The sequence below is a fragment of the Nicotiana attenuata genome, chromosome 1 (genome assembly GCF_001879085.1).
Source record: "Nicotiana attenuata strain UT chromosome 1, NIATTr2, whole genome shotgun sequence".
NCBI classification, from domain to species: domain Eukaryota; kingdom Viridiplantae; phylum Streptophyta; class Magnoliopsida; order Solanales; family Solanaceae; genus Nicotiana; species Nicotiana attenuata.
Genome location: NC_031989.1, coordinates 59,320,528 through 59,337,174, shown reverse-complemented (window position 1 = coordinate 59,337,174; position 16,647 = coordinate 59,320,528).

Genomic DNA, 16,647 nt, shown 5'->3' with positions numbered 1-16,647 from the left:
ATGCAGTGTGGGTTATTATTGATAGGCTGACTTAGTCAGCGCATTTCATTCCTATGGCAGTCCCCTATTCTTTTGGGAGGTTAGTTGAGATCTATATCCGAGAGATTGTTCGTCTTTATGGTGTGCCCGTGTCTATCATTTCTAATCGAGGTACGCAGTTTACCTCGCATTTCTGGAGAGCAGTTCAGCGAGAGTTGGGCACACGGGTCGAGTTGAGCATATCATTTCATCCTCAGACGGACGGGCAGTCCGAGTATACTATTCAGATTTTGGAGGATATGCTCCGAGCTTGTGTCATTGACTTTGGAGGCTCGTGGGATCAGTTTTGCCTTTAGCGGTGTTTGCCTACAACAACAGTTACCAGTCGAGCATCCAGATGGCTCCTTGTAAGGCTTTACATGGTAGGCGGTGTCAGTCGCCGGTTGGATGGTTTGAGCCGGGAGAGGCTCGGTTGTTGGGTACGGATCTAGTGTAGGATGCCTTGGACAAGTTCAGGATCATTCAGGATAGGCTTCGTACAGCTCAGTCTAGGCAAAAGAGTTATGCCGACCGTAAGGTTCGTGATGTGGCATTCATGGTTGGCAAACGAGTGTTGCTTCGGGTGTCGCCTATGAAAGGCGTGATGAGATTTGGAAAGAAGGGCAAGCTTAGCCCTAGGTTCATTGGCCCGTTTGAGATTCTTGATTGAGTGGGAAAGGTGGCTTACAGACTTGCGTTGCCGCCGAGTTTATCAGCCGTGCATCCAGTGTTTCATGTGTCCATGCTTCGAAAGTATCACGGCAATCCATCTCACGTGTTAGACTTCAGCATTGTCCCGTTGGACAAGGACTTGTCATATGAGGAGGAGCCAGTAGCTATTCTAGACCGGCAGGTTCGTCAGTTGAGATCGAAGAGTTTCCCTTCTGTTCGTGTTCAGTGGAGAGGTCAGCCTGCTGAGGCATCGACCTGGGAGTCCGAGTCCGATATGCTGTGCCATTATCCCCATCTTTTCTCTGACTCAGGTAGTTTCTTCTTATGTCCGTTCGAGGACGAACGGTTGTTTTAGAGGTGGAGGATGTGATGACCCAAAAGTTCATCACTTGATTTACGAGTAAATTCTGTGTTCCGAGGCCTTAGAAGCCTCCTTTTTCCTCACCTCGATTTGCGTGCACGGTCCGGGCGTATATCCGGAACGCTTTTATGTGGAAATGTGATGAAAATGTTAATTTGTCCTTTAAAATTGAATTTAAGTTGACTTCGGTCAACATTTTGGGTAAACGGACCCGGACCTGTGATTTGACGGTCCCGGAGGGTCCGTAGGAAAATATGGGACTTGGGCGTATGCCCGGAATCGAATTCCGAGGTTCCAAGACCGAGAAATGAATTTTCGAAAGAAATTGTTTTTCTGAAAAAAAATAAGAGTTTTTGGAAATTTGATTATTTTTTAAATTGATGGTATCGGGCCCGTATTTTGTGTTCCGAAGCCCGGTACAGGTTCAATGTGGCATTTAAGATGCGTCTGTGAAATTTTGTAAGAAACGGAAGTCGTTTGATGTGATTTGGACCCGTAGTTGTGAAATTTGATACTTTGAAAGTTTTGAGATTTTTCTTAGATTTCTATGCTAAATTCGTTGTTTAAGATGTTATTTTGGCGATTTGATCGCACGAGCAAGTCCATATGATATTTTTAGACTTGCGTGCATGTTTTGTTTAGAGCCCCGAGGGCTCGGGTGAGTTTCGGATAGACGTCGGGGTGATTCAAACTTAGAAAATCTGGTGTTTTTGCTGTTTGCTGGTGTCCAGGTTTTTGTTCTATGCGATCGCATAGGCAGGTCCGCGATAGCATAGAGTTAATTCTGGGGGTCACCATTTGTTCTATGCGAACGCATCCAATCGTGTGCGAACGCATAGGTTCCCTGTCCAGTGATATAAAAACAGATTAAAAACGGGCAGACCTTCTTCTTCACCATATTTTCGAGGTTTACAACCCCAAGAATGATTTTCTTCAACAATTATCATCCCCAAGTCATAGGTAATCAATTCTAAACTTTGTTCTTTCAATTCCTTACTGTTTTTCATCACTTTTAAAGCAAAAACTAAAAATTTTCTTGGTAAAAATTGGGGATTTGGGTAGAGTTAGGGTTTTTTGAATAATTGGAATTTAGACCTCGTTTTGGGGTCGGATTCCGAAACTAATTACATATTCGGGCTCGTGGGTGAATGGGTGATCGGGTGTTGGTCCGAACCTCGTGTTTTGACCAAGCAGGCCTGGGGTCGATTTTTGACTTGTTGGGGAAAATGATAGAAAACCTATAATTTAGCATTGGGATTAAATTATTTAGCATTTATTGATGTTGTTAAATTAATTTGGACTAGATATAAGTAATTTGGAGGTGAATTCTAAAGGAAAAGCGGTGTTTGAGGCTTGAGTTGGCCGTGGGAGTTTGAGGTAAGTGTTTCGTCTAACCTTAGCTTGAGGGATTAGGAGTTATGTCTTAATTGCTATGTGTTAACTGTGGAGTACGACGTATAGGCATGGTGACGAGTGTCTATACATCGGTGTCAAGCATGCCCGTGAGTCTTGTATTGTAATTGTTATGACTCTGTTGTGGTTTATTCGTGCTTCATATGAGTATTATCATTATTGTTCCCNTTCGTGCTTCATATGAGAATTATCATTGTTGTTCCCTTGCCGGGATGTTGTTGTTATATTATTGTTCCCTTGCCGGGATGTTGTTGTTATATTATTGTTTCCTTGCTGAGATTCTTTTTTGATTGGTGTTGAAATATGAAATGGGAGCGGGTTGCACGACTGCAACGGTAATATATGAAATGGGAGCGGGTTGCACGCCTGCAACGATATTATATGAAATGGGAGCGGGTTGCACGCCTGCATCGGTACTATGTGATTTGGGATCGGGTTGCACGCCTGCAACGGTATTACATGTACACTTGTTCCTTATTTCCTTATCTTTGCTGGTAATTGATTTATGGCGTTCCTTACATTTCTCTATTGGTATTCTGTTGTTATCTGTTACTCCCCGCAACATGTTTCCCCCGCCCAACTTTAGCTGTAATTATCTTCTTTTCTTTTCCGCTGTATATGATTTAACTGCTCAGGTTTATTTGGTAGTCTGGTCCTAGCCTCGTCACTACTTCGCCGAGGTTAGGCTAGGCACTTACCAGCACATGGGGTCGGTTGTGCTGATACTACACTCTGCACTATGTGCTGATACTGATACCGGAGCGTTTGGACCGCAGTGAGGGTGCTGTCTTCAGTCCATTCAGGCGACCCGAGGTAGTCCTGCAGACGTCCGCAGGCCTTGGCGTTTCCTCCTATCATTTCCCTTTCTGTTTTTACTTATTTAGAGACAGATTTGTGTATTTCTATTCAGACCTTGTTTGTAGTATTCTTAGATAGTCCGTGACTTGTGACACCAAATTCTTTGTAGTGTTGTACTTTAGATTATGTAGCAGTGTTTGGTTGAACTATTAAGATTTCGTCTTCCTTCTGGTTATTTAATTTATTCCGCTGTTTAATCACTTATTATTTCAAATTGTTGAACATGTCTAATAAAAGGAAGGTAATGATTTTATGATATTTGGCTTGCCTAGCTTCCACGAGTAGGCGCCATTACGACTCCCGAGGGTGGGAAATCCGGGTCGTGACAAAAGAGCTCTAAAGTCGGCCACAAGTTGAGAGAAATGAGCAAAATAAGCCTAAGACCCGTTTTCAAAACAAGACACTGCCCAAGCCTTCTTTCTTCGTGATAGCGGAAGGAGCCTCTTGATCGCGAAGGCAAAACTTTCCCAGGCCTAGAAACTATGCTACGTGAACGGGAGGGGAGTCTCGCGATCGCGCAGGCTTGCCTAGCCTGTGCTTCGCGAACGCGGTCAACCCTTAGCGTACGCGAAGGGTAATTGTAGATGACCCCTCCCAGGCCCCATTCTTCTGAGCGAACACAGGATATGCATCTCCAACCAAAGACCTTAGGTTCTAAACCTTCGCGAACACGACCTTTTGATCGCGAACACGAAGAACAAATCACTCCCTGCCCCAAATCCTTTATTGCAAATGTGAGAGAAACTGCATTCATGAAGAAGAAAACCAGAACCAGCAAAATCTACAATTTTGGACTTAGCTACGGGTGGTTCGAAACACACCCGAGCCACTCGGGACCCCATCCAAATGAACCAACAAGTCCATAAATATTATACGTGCCTTCTCGAAACCTCGAAACACATAAAAGAACATCAAAACTAAGAATCGCACTCCATAACCAAATTAATCAGCTTATGAACTTCAAACTTGTTCAACTAGCTCCGCACGCGTCGAATCATATTTAGAAAACTCGAAATGACGCAAATTTTGTGTACAAGTCATAAATCACCATCCAGACCTATTCCAGGCTCGGAATCCCAAATAGACATCGATAACACCAAAGTCTATTCCAAACCAAATTTAAGAAACTCTAAAACCTTCAAGGTGCTAACTTTCAACATTAAGCACCGTAAGGCTCCCAGATTACCAGGAACTTGATATGAACACACGCCCAAGTCAAAAATCATCTGTAATGACCCGGCCAGTCGTCTGGAGTATTGTAGCCTCGTTCACCCATTTACTTTTTATTGTGTGCTAAATTCTTTTTATGTGACTTGCCAAGGCGGTTAGTTTGGTTCCGGAGATGTTTCAGAATGAATTGGGACACTTAGTCCCAAGGTTGCAAGCCTAATTAAAAGAGTTGACGGGATGTTGACTTGGGTGTAAATGGATCTGAAATAGAGTTTTGATGGTTTCGATAACTTTGTAGAGTAATTCTAGATTTAGGACTGTAGGTGATTTTGACTTGAAATGGCAAAAGTTGGAAAATTTGAAGTTTGGAGAGTTGAGAAGTTTGATCGAGAGTTAACATTGTGGTTACCAGGCTCGGATTTTGGTTTTGGAAGCTAGAAAAGGTCCGTTGTGTCATTTATGACTTATGTGCAAAATTTGAGGTCCATCGGGGTTGATTTGATAGGTTTCGTCATCGAATGTAGAAGTTAGAAGTTCATTAGGCTTGAATCGATGCGCGATTCGTGATTTTAATGTTGTTTGATGTGATTTGATGATTTGAGCGAGTTCGTATGATGTTTAAGAACTTGTTGGTATGTTTGGTTGAGGTCCAGGGGGCCTCGGGTGTGATTCAGATCATGTTCGGCGCATTTTAAACCTTGGAAGATTTCTGATTTTATTGTTGTTGGTTTTCTTATATGATAACTAGGGATTTTGACGCATTTTATACTCCTTCTTGCTTATACTTTGAGTAGAAATTCATACAAAATAGTCCCAAACGGCTCACAAGTTGTGCTTGATTGCAGGTTTGATCATCAAAGTGACGAGATGTCAAAGATCAGCTCAAAAGGAGTGAAACTTGTACAAGTGCCAAAGACAAGACAAGCTCAGGCAAAACAGGCCCAGTGCGGTCGCACACCACTTTGTGCGGTCCGCACTAGGAGATTCAGAGAGGCTAACTTCCAGGCTAAGAGGCAGTGCAGCCGCACTAGGTTTTGTGCGGTCCGCACTGAAGGCAATGCGGTCGCAGTCAATTTAGTGCGGTCCGCAGAGCCAAGAATCAGAGAAGTTGCAATTTGGAGTTTTCAAGCCAATGCGGTCCACAGTCCATTTTATGTGGACCGCACTAGAAGCCTCCGCGGCCGCAGTCCATTCTCTGCGGTCCGCGATGCCAAGATTCAGAGAGCTGTTTTTCAAGGCCAAAGCCCCAGTGCGGACCGCGGTCCATTTTGTGCGGTCCGCACTAACCCCGCAGGGGCATTTTTGTCCAGATTTTTCAGCTTAGTATAAATAGCTTCTTTTTCCATTTTAGGGTATCAAATAGTGTAATTAAGCAGCTGCACTCGTGGGTTTGACTTTCTAAGCCATTTTGGGCAATTTTAGCTACTTTTAATTATTGAATCTTTGTATTTAACTTAGTGATTAATTATTATGAGCTTTTCTTCATCTATTTCTTGCCTTTCTTCTTTGAATATGAGCAGCTAGACCGATAAGCTAGGGTTGTGGCTCAACCCTAGTGTGGGTAATTGATGGGTCTTGTAATTTAGGGCTAAATTGACTATGGGTGTTTGTTATTTGGGCAAATTTCATGGTAAATTTCTGAATTAGTGGTTGCAAACACTAGTTTGTGTTGAGTTTACTTGAGCTCTTCTTGAGAAAGAGAGCCTAAGTCTCCGAAATTGGTCCAACAATGAATTGGAGCGTACTCAAGAGATTGATAGCCCCAATTAAAGGGTTAAACCTCGAGAGAGTAATACCCGAATTGAACCCTAGTTGCTTGTGCAAATTTGCATACCCAATTGGTCTTGAGAAAGCCAATTCGGGAAAAATCACTCGAACCACCGAGAGGTGTAGAGTGGGTAAAGTCGTGCAACAGTTATGATATACTCCCCAAACGTGTCAAGCGTGCCTTAGATTCCAGTACCCGTCAATTGACCACCTAGGCGGTAGTCATTACCCTAGTGCCTTTTGAACCTATTTGAACAACTCGTAGCATTATAACTCTTAGCATAATTTAGTTGCAATTACCATTTGTAGTTTGATAATAGTAGAAGTAAACAAAAACCCCAAAAATGAATAGAAGTGTAATTTGGAACACATACGCAATTTTACACTAGATAGATACTCGATTCCAAATTCTAGCTCTCTGTGGATTCGATCCTGACCCTAAATTCGGTAAAAGCTACTCCGACCCTCTCTCGCTACTTAAATAGTAGTGCGGAGTAGGCCGCGATCACTTTTTGGCGCCGTTGCCGGGGAGCTAACGGTTTTGGCTATCTATTTAGTTAGATTTGTGTTTTGTTCTTCTTTCCTTCTTGTTAGTAATTTTTGTGTGTCAATATTTCAGGTACCAAAATGGCTTTAAATGCTAATGATCCTCTTGGAATTGTGAATGCCGGGGAGGAGGTAGATGACATTGGAGAAGAAGAGGTGCCTATTGTACCTCAAGGACAACATAGAGGCCGCCAGGCCAATGCAAATGACAATATTCCAGACCTTCCTCCGCCACCTCCAAGAGTGGCTCCCAGAGTTCTTCCAAACCAATGCTATGCGAGTGCTATTGTCCCGCCCCGGATTCAGGCGGGAAATTTTCAAATAACCAACGTGATGCTGACATTATTGGAGCAGCGTGGGTATTTCACAGGTGCTCCCACTCAGAATGCATACAAACATCTCAAGGGGTTCGTGGATACCTGTAGGGGGAGCAAGCAAACCAATGTGTCCGATGATGCACTTCGATTGAGGCTTTTCCCTTTCTCACTTAGGGGGGAAAGCATTGGACTGGCTTGAGCGACTTCCCAACCATTCCATCATAACTTGGGATGAGTTGGCGGATAAGTTCATTGCCAAATTCTTCTCACCGGGACACATGACAGCACTAAGGGATGAGATCTTAGCTAGATTGTGAGGTAGATTATGAGGTCCCGATCATATTAGGGAGACCTTTCCTTGCTACGGGGAAGGCTCTAGTGGATGTGGAAGCAGGGGAACTCACTTTCAGGGTAGGTGATGAAAAGGTCGTTTTTCATGTGTGCAAGTCAATGAAGTAGCCCAATTGTACCGAAGTGTGCTCATTTGTGGATCTAGTCACGGCTGTGATAATTGATGACACTAGTGCAATGATCAATGTTGAGGACCCTTTGGAGGCCGTGTTGTTAAATCTTGATGTCAATGATGATGCGGGTCGAGTGGAGTGCGTGAATGCTTTACATGGAATGGAATCTTATTCTTATGAGCCTAGGAAACTCTCTTTGGATCTTGAAATTAGAAAGACGCCTCCAACGAAGCCTTCAATTGAGGAACCCCCGGTGTTGGAGTTGAAGCCATTACCTCCACACCTCAGGTATGAATTCTTGGGCTGTAATTCAAATTTACCAGTTATTCTTTCCTCTTGTCTTACTAACATGCAGGTAGATGCCACATTGGCGGTGCTCAAAAGGCGGAAAAAGGCAATTGTATTGACTCTAGCTGATATTCGGGGAATAAGCCCCGCATTATGTATGCACAAGATTATTCTGGAAGATGATGCAAAACCCTCCTTGGAACATCAAAGGAGGTTGAACGAGGCAATGCAAGAAGTTGTGAAAAAAGAGGTGATCAAGTGGTTAGATGCCGGTGTGGTGTATCCTATCTCTGACAGCTCATGGACTTCTCCGGTGCAATGTGTGCCGAAGAAGGGTGGTATGACCGTGGTAACCAATGCTAATAATGAGCTTATTCCAACCCGGACAGTGACCGGATGGAGGGTGTGCATGGACTACCGCAAGCTGAACAAGGTGACCCGCAAGGATCACTTCCCATTACCTTTCCTGGATCAGATGCTTGATCGTCTTGCTGGGCGTGCCTTCTACTGTTTCTTGGATAGTTATTCGGGGTACAATCAAATTTTGATAGCTCTAGAGGATCAGGAGAAGACAACCTTTACTTGTCCATATGGCACCTTTGCTTTCTCTCGGATGCCCTTTGGGTTGTGCAATGCACCCGCAACATTCCAACGGTGTATGATGGCCATTTTCACCGATATGGTGGAAGATATTTTGGAGGTTTTCATGGACGACTTCAGTGTTGTGGGTGATTCATTCGATGAGTGTTTTAGCAATTTGGATAGAGTGTTGGCCCGGTGTGAAGACACCAATCTTGTGCTAAATTGGGAAAAATGCCACTTTATGGTTGAAGAGGGCATAGTTTTGGGTCATAAAATTTCAAAGAATGGTATTGAGGTTGACAAGGCCAAAATTGAGGTGATTTCAAGACTTCCTCCCCCCACTTCTGTCAAGGGGGTTAGAAGTTTTCTTGGGCATGCGGGGTTCTATCGGCGATTTATCAAGGATTTTTCGAAGGTAGTGAATCCTCTATGCAAGTTGCTAGAAAAGGATACAAAGTTTGTGTTTGATGAGAGATGTATGCAAGCCTTTGAACTTCTCAAGCATAAGTTGACCACCACCCCAATCATTACCGCACCCAATTGGAGCTTACCTTTCGAGCTCATATGCGACGCGAGTGATGTTGCGGTTGGGGCAGTTTTGGGTCAACGAGTGAACAAAATGTTTCATCCAGTGTACTATGCGAGCAAGACAATGAATGAAGCTCAAAGGAACTACACGGTGACTGAGAAAGAATTGTTGGCTATTGTGTTCGCAATGGAAAAATTTTGGCCATATCTTATGGGAGCCAAAGTCATAGTGCACACTGATCATGCAGCTCTTAGATATTTGATGACAAAGAAAGACTCCAAAGCTAGACTGATGCGATGGGTCTTATTACTTCAAGAGTTTGATTTGGAGATAGTGGACCGGAAAGGTAGCGAAAACCATGTGGCAGATCATTTGTCCCGCTTGGAGGAGGAAGGAAGGCCATGTGATGGCCTAGAGATCAATGATACATTCCCCGATGAGCAATTACTTTCTGTGTCGACGAGTGGTATGCCATGGTTTGCGGACATTGCTAATTTCCTTGTGACTGGCATCATCCCGTGTGAGCTCTCTTCTAACCAAAGGAAGAAGCTCAAACGGGATAGTCTGGACTTCTATTGGGACGAGCCATACTTGTTCAAGATTTGCACCGACGGAGTGATCCGGAGGTGTGTACCTGAGGAGGAGCAATTTAGCATTCTAGAGGCTTGTCATTCCTCCCCCTATGGTGGCCATCATGGAGGGGCGAGGACAGCTTCGAAAGTTCTAAGTTGTGGATTCTATTGGCCAACTTTGTACAAAGATGCAAGTGATTTAGTGAAATGGTGTGACCAATGTCAAAGAGCGGGCGGTATTTCGAAGAAAGATGAGATGCCTTTAAACACCATTCTAGAAGTGGATATCTTTGATGTATGGGGTATTGATTTCATGGGACCATTTGTAAGCTCATGCGGAAACACCAACATTCTTGTAGCGGTTGATTATGTCTCAAAATGGGTCGAGGCTGTGCCTTTGCCCAACAATGAAGCTAGGAATGTGGTTGCATTTCTAAAGAAGAGCATTTTCACAAGGTTTGGCACTCCTCGTGCAATTATAAGTGATGGAGGATCGCATTTTTGTAATAGAGCTTTTGACGCCTCACCTTATCATCCTCGAGCAAGTGGCCAGGTTGAAGTGTCGAACAGGGAGATCAAGAGCATTTTGTCCAAAACCGTCAATGCCAATAGGACCGATTGGTCTAAAAAGTTAGATGATGCTGTATGGGCTTACCGGACCGCTTACAAGACCAATTGGTATGTCGCTGTACCGGTTGGTGTTTGGGAAAGCATGTCATTTACCAATGGAGTTGGAGCATAAGGCTATGTGGGCCTTGAAGAAGTTGAATCTTGATCGGGATATAGCTGCTAATCTTCGGGTGGAGCAACTCAATGAGCTTGATGAATTTAGATTCCATGCCTACTCTAGTTCGTCCCTGTATAAAGATAAAATGAAATACCTTCATGACAAATATACTCGGGGCAAGGAGTTCAAGGTGGGAGATTTGGTGCTCTTATTCAATTCTTGACTAAGGTTGTTCCCGGGAAAGCTAAAGTTAAAGTGGAGCGGACCGTTTGAAGTAGTATGTGTGACCCCATTTGGTGCTCTTGATTTAAAGAACAAAAGTGGGGAAGTTTTTAGAGTGAATGGGCATAGATTCAAGCACTATTTGGGGAAGTTTGATGATAGCCATGTGGTGGCTGTTGTTTATTTCAAAGGAGTGGATGGTAACATGCGTCGTGCCGCGATGTTAAATCAGGCGCTTCTTGGGAGGCAACCCATGTGTTTTTATTCTTATTTTTCTTTCTTTTATTTTCATTGTAGTGTAGGATTGATTTTTGGGCTAACTGGTTGTGAGATGTTACAGGATTGAGTTGATGCAGTGCAGGACATCGTGGAAAAGATGCACAGGTCTCTGAAGTTGTCAGTGCGGCCGCAGTCCATTCTGTGCGGACCGCACTAAAGAAAATGTGAAAATGCAACTCTCTGAAGTTTGCCACTGCGGCCGCACTACATTTTGTGCGGTCCGTGGTGGACCTCTGCGGCTGCAGTCCATTTTGTGCGGACCGCAGAGCGTGGCCTTTTCAAGCTTGAACAAAATAGTGCAGTGCGGACCGCGGTCCATTTTGTGCGGTCCGCACTGGTTGGTGAGACTGGACCCCAGGTCCTTTTCTATAGATAGGGCCTGAGGCCCTCCTTTTACCCTTTTCGCACCTTAAACTCTCAGAACCCTAAAAATCACCGTTCATCATCTATTTTGTTTGCAATCAACTGCTTGGACTTGTTATTCTTCATTAACTCTCACATCTGGTACCATTAATTGCTTTTTAATTGATCAATTTTGTTAATTTTCTCTTAATTTTCTTTTTCTTGCCTCTCATTCTTTTCTTCCCTTATTTTCTTCAATTGATTAGGTTAGGATTGTTAATTTTTAGGTTAAAATAGACATAGATAGTTAAAATCAATGGGTGATCATGTAGGGACACTACTTAGGTAGAAAATTGGACCCAAAATCAAGATATGTGAAACCCTAAGTTAGTGCCACAGTAGGGCGCCCTGTGCGGACCGCGGTCGTTTTTATGCGGTCCGTGGTGCCCTTGTGCGGTCCTCAGTACCATTTTGTGTGGACCGCACTGATGAACTAGGATTGCTGAACCTCAGGCAGTGCGGCCGCACTACATTTTGTGCGGACCGCACTAGCCCAGTGCGGCCGCGGTTGATTTTGTGCAGTCCACACTGCCTAGATACAGAGAGTGGGTAGTCTGAACCCCACCTCTGTGCGGACCGCGGTTGATTTTGTGCGGTCCGCGGTGACCTCAGTGCGGCCGCAGTTGATTTTGTGCGGTCCGCACTGGGTAACTTCTGCAACCTGTCTGCAACTTCCCCCTTCTGCAATTTTGTTCTGCAAATTGTGCTTCTCAACTGATTACACTGAAACTAACTAGCTGATTGAATTATGATTACAGACAATGGTGAGACAACGTGGTAAACAACCAGGCAGAGGAGAATCCTCCCGGGGAGGGAAGAAGAAAATGATAAAACTCACTCCCCAAGCTCGGGAAAATATTAAAAGGACAAGAAAGCTGATAAAGGCTGCTGATAGGGCTGCTTCCCAGTCCTCGGGGAGTGAGTATGAGCCATCACGGGAGATCTCTTCAGACTCCGTGCCAGAGTACATGGAAGACTCGCCGGAGAGGTTTAGGCTGCGAGACACACCTCCAGCATCCCCCACTGCCCAAGCGTCGGTGAACATTTCTTCTGGGTCGTCTGATGGCTCAGGTGAAGGTAGTGGGGAATACTCCACCTCTCCCACAGCTTCATTATCCGGAGAGGGTGCAGTAGGTGCTGAGTAGGGAGTAGGGGGAGGACAAGAAGTAGGAGAAGGAGGTGAGCCTCAGGTGGGGGGCATTGCTAGAACCAGAAAGCCGGAGGTTTGGCAAGATAGATTTGTTAGCGAGGTGGCATATCATAAATTTCGAGAGTGGTGGCCGGTGAGAAAGTTGATCCCGGAGCGAGGTTTTATTGAAAGACCTGTTACCTCACAATCCCAACGTGCTGAGGTAGTTTAGGACAAGAGTGGGCTGGGAACATTTTCTTGATGAGTGTGTGGATGCCAACGAACACCTGGTCAAAGAATTTTACTGCAATGTAGCCCACATCAAAAAGGGCTCCAAAGTGACCAAGGTTCGGAATCTGAAAGTGTTATTTGAAGGGAAGTACATCAACGAATACCTTGGCTTTAATGAGGAGGATGAGACCCTGTACATGGCAAAGTTGGAAATGGGTGAGGAGGTTCGTCCCTGGCTAGCACAGTACCTGGCAATCCCAGGTACCACCCCTGACTGGTTGACTGCTAAAGTCAAGATCTTGAGACGGAGTTTGAACTTTGAGGCGCGGGGGTGGGAGACTTTTGTATGTAGCAGATTGGACCCCACGACACATGACAACACCCTTCCTCTTTCCCGGGTTGTTTTGGTAGCTTCGATCATGGCGGGGTACCCAATCAATGTGGGGAATGTGATGTCGAGGATTATCTCAATTGTGGGTGCTGAGCATGACAGAAACTATCCGTTCCCCAGTACCCTCACTATGTACTTCCGGGACTTGAAGGTGGAAAAGAGGCCCTTCGATGTTAAAGTCAAATCGAAAGCCCCTTTTTCCTGGTACAGCATGCAGGGGGATGACAACCCCAAGAGCAAGAACTTCAAAGGTACAGCTACTACTCCAACTGGCCAGTCTGAAGAGCCAGTTGTGGTAGTGGCTCCTGCTGAGCCTACCTCTACTTCCACAGATATCCCTCCCGGTCCATCCATATCCACGCCCATTCCTGCTGGCCCATCCATCTCAGCAGGCCCGGAGATTCCATCTTCTCGGGCCCATCCCATTACTGCCCACAGATTGAGCCAGGCACTTGTGAGTATCAACAACTGGATGCAGACTGCCTCATCCAAGTTGTCCATTTTGACCACCACTGTAGAGGCTCAGTCGGCTCCTCCAGCTCCACAGGTTCCACAGTCGATAGAGGATGCTCTTAAGGAGATGTTAGACCACGAGAAGAAAATCCTCGACAACCAGAAAAAGCTTGCTGAGGTAGTTGATTCACACAGCAAGGCTCTCAAGGAGCTTGCTAGGGAGCACAAGAAGCTGAGGAAGACACGGGCCTCCAAGGAGTCCGTGAAGGAGCTAAGAGCGGATATTGACAGACTGAAGGCAGATCACCTGCCTTTAGATTTACTACTCCAGGACCCAGTACCAGCAGAGCATCCCCAGCCGGAGCAGTCACAGAGGCCTCCCAAGAGGAGGAGGATGATCCCTAGAGCTGATGATGCAGTCATCCAGCTGGCAGACCCATAGGAGACATCCTCTAGTCAGCCACAGGGTGCACTACCTTAGGAGCCTGTCCAGGTCCAGGCCCAGGTTCCAGCAGCAGAGCAACAGGACACAGGGAACCAGTCTGAGGTTCCCGAGCATAGAGAGGACCCAGGGACCACACAAGAGCCTATGCAGACAGACAGGTCATAGGAAGTTTCCTTAAATCCTTATTCTTCTCTCTTTTTGATGCTTTATTTAGACTAGTTGGCATTGGGGACAATGCCAGCTTTCATTTGAGGGGGTAGGCCCTACATTTTGGATGACTGTATATATTTAACAATTTTTATGCTTTCTTGATTTTTCATCTTTGGTCTGTATATATTTTTAACATTTAGACACATTTCTCGCACTTTTATTTTACTTTGGGTCTGTATATAAAGTTATGTTACATTGTAGATATTCATCCCATCTATTGTATATTCGACAAATCCCCTCTTGTATATATTCATTTTACTTTCCACAAATTTTTTATTTTTAGTTTCTTAGTTGTGATTCGTAGCTTCTTGTTTTCAATGTTTACAATAAGCCTTTGATTTTCTTAATGCCACGGTTCTTTCCAAAGGTGGAGTGTTGTGTGAACCGGGTGGCTCTTCCCAATGATGGATGGCGTGACAACCTTCTTAAGGGTTTGAGTCTGCTTTTCTTTTTGTTTTTAGTAGTTAGTAGTCAAGGGTGCCTCAAGCAAAGCTTCACTTGGGCCTAGCACATTTGCCTTTGATCTTATGGTCAAAAACAAGTTGTTGTGTCTAGGATGGTGAAAGTCGTGACCTTGAGACTCTTGTGTTGGCCGATAATCATCAAGTGGTTTTTCGGGACCATTGTGAGCTTGAATCTTATCTAGGTTGGTTGTGGGCCCCCGACTCTGTGTCTTTAACAATCCCATAGCTTGTGTGGTGAGTAATCGTATTGCAAGTCCATGTCCCGAGCCATTGGTCTAGAACTTGCCCTGAATGTTTGTTGAGGCGAAATCCTAAGTGAATTTTGACTTGAGACATGATTATAGGATCTCCTTGGTCCAAATGATAGCTTGAACACTTCCATAACCTACCAATGATAAGATCCCTAGTCAACCCTTTTGAGCCTTAGACCTTTTTTCTTCAATAACCATGATACAAGCTTATACCCATTTTAAAAGATACCCTCTCTTGGCACCCGATCTTTCTTTTAGCACATGGCAAAAGTATAAATTTGGGGGGAGAGACGAGGATTGCAACAAAGTGGTAAAAAGGCACAAAAATGAAGAAAAGGAGAGGCAATGAAAAAGAAAGAAAAGCAAAAAGACAAAAAGAAAGTTCAATGTGAAAAAGAATAAAAAGGGATTCAAAGAAAAGCAAAGAATGAAAGGTGTGAAAAGTTGAAAAAGGAGAAAAGGTTTGAAATTCATAAGAAAGAGTTATAGTGTGTCTCTCTAACCCCTTAGAAAGAAGTGAAATGACTCAAAGAGTCAAGTGAATGGATGCCAAATTAATCAAAAGAAGTGCTTAAGGGAAGATGGAACCTACTTAGACCAAAACATTTCCTACCCTGAACCAAAAGCCTTCGCAATGTCTCCACAAAACCCCTATATGATCTTGAGTTGAATGAAACTTACATTAGTGAATACTTACATAAGGGGCAAGTATATGGTACCTAAAGCCGGACTTGTGACTCTTTTTCTTGAGAGAGATGAGTGAATTCCCATTATCCTCGTTCTGAGTGCCATTATCTTAAAGGTGAGGATTGCTTAGGGAGAGTTGAGGATGTGTGAATTTGGGTTCCTCAATGACCAAAGTAATAGAAAAGAGTTCTTTGATGTGTTGAGTCAATTCTTGATGCTCTTGTGTCGCACTTGATCCATGGTGTTTTAAAAAAGAGTAAATGTGTTAATGATTCATGTGTATTGAGGGCAATTGTTAGTCCCAATTGAGGCTAGTTGAGGTTACTTTAGGACAGCTGAAAATTTCTTAGTTTTTCCCTTAAGGGGTGGGTCTTATTTTGTTTGCTTGAGGACAAGCAAAAGCTTAAGTTTGGGGGAGTTGATAACTAGGGATTTTGACGCATTTTATACTCCTTCTTGCTTATGCTTTGAGTAGAAATTCATACAAAATAGTCCCAAACGGCTCACAAGTTGTGCTTGATTGCAGGTTTGATCATCAAAGTGACGAGATGTCAAAGATCAGCTCAAAAGGAGTGAAACTTGCACAAGTGCCAAAGACAAGACAAGCTCAGGCAAAACAGGCCCAGTGCGGCCGCACACCACTTTGTACGGTCCGCACTAGGAGATTCAGAGAGGCTAACTTCCAGGCTAAGAGGCAGTGCGGCCGCACTAGGTTTTGTGCGGTCCGCACTGAAGGCAATACGGTCACAATCAATTTAGTGCGGTCCGCAGAGCCAAGAATCAGAGAAGTTGCAATTTGGAGTTTTCAAGCCAATGCGGTCCGCAGTCCATTTTATGCGGACCGCACTAGAAGCCTCCGCGCCCGCAGTCCATTCTCTGCGGTCCACGATGCCAAGATTCAGAGACCTTTATTTCAAGGCCAAAGCCCCAGTGCGGACCGCGGTCCATTTTGTGCGGTCCGAACTAACCCCGCAGGGGCATTTTTGTCCAGATTTTTCAGCTTAGTATAAATAGCTTCTTTTTCCATTTTTAGGGTATCAGATATTGTAATTAAGCAGCTGCACTCGTGGGTTCGACTTTCTAAGCCATTTTGGGCAATTTTAGCTACTTTTAATCATTGAATCTTTGTATTTAACTTAGTGATTAATTATTATGAGCTTTTCTTCATCTATTTCTTGCTTTTCTTCTTTGAATATGAG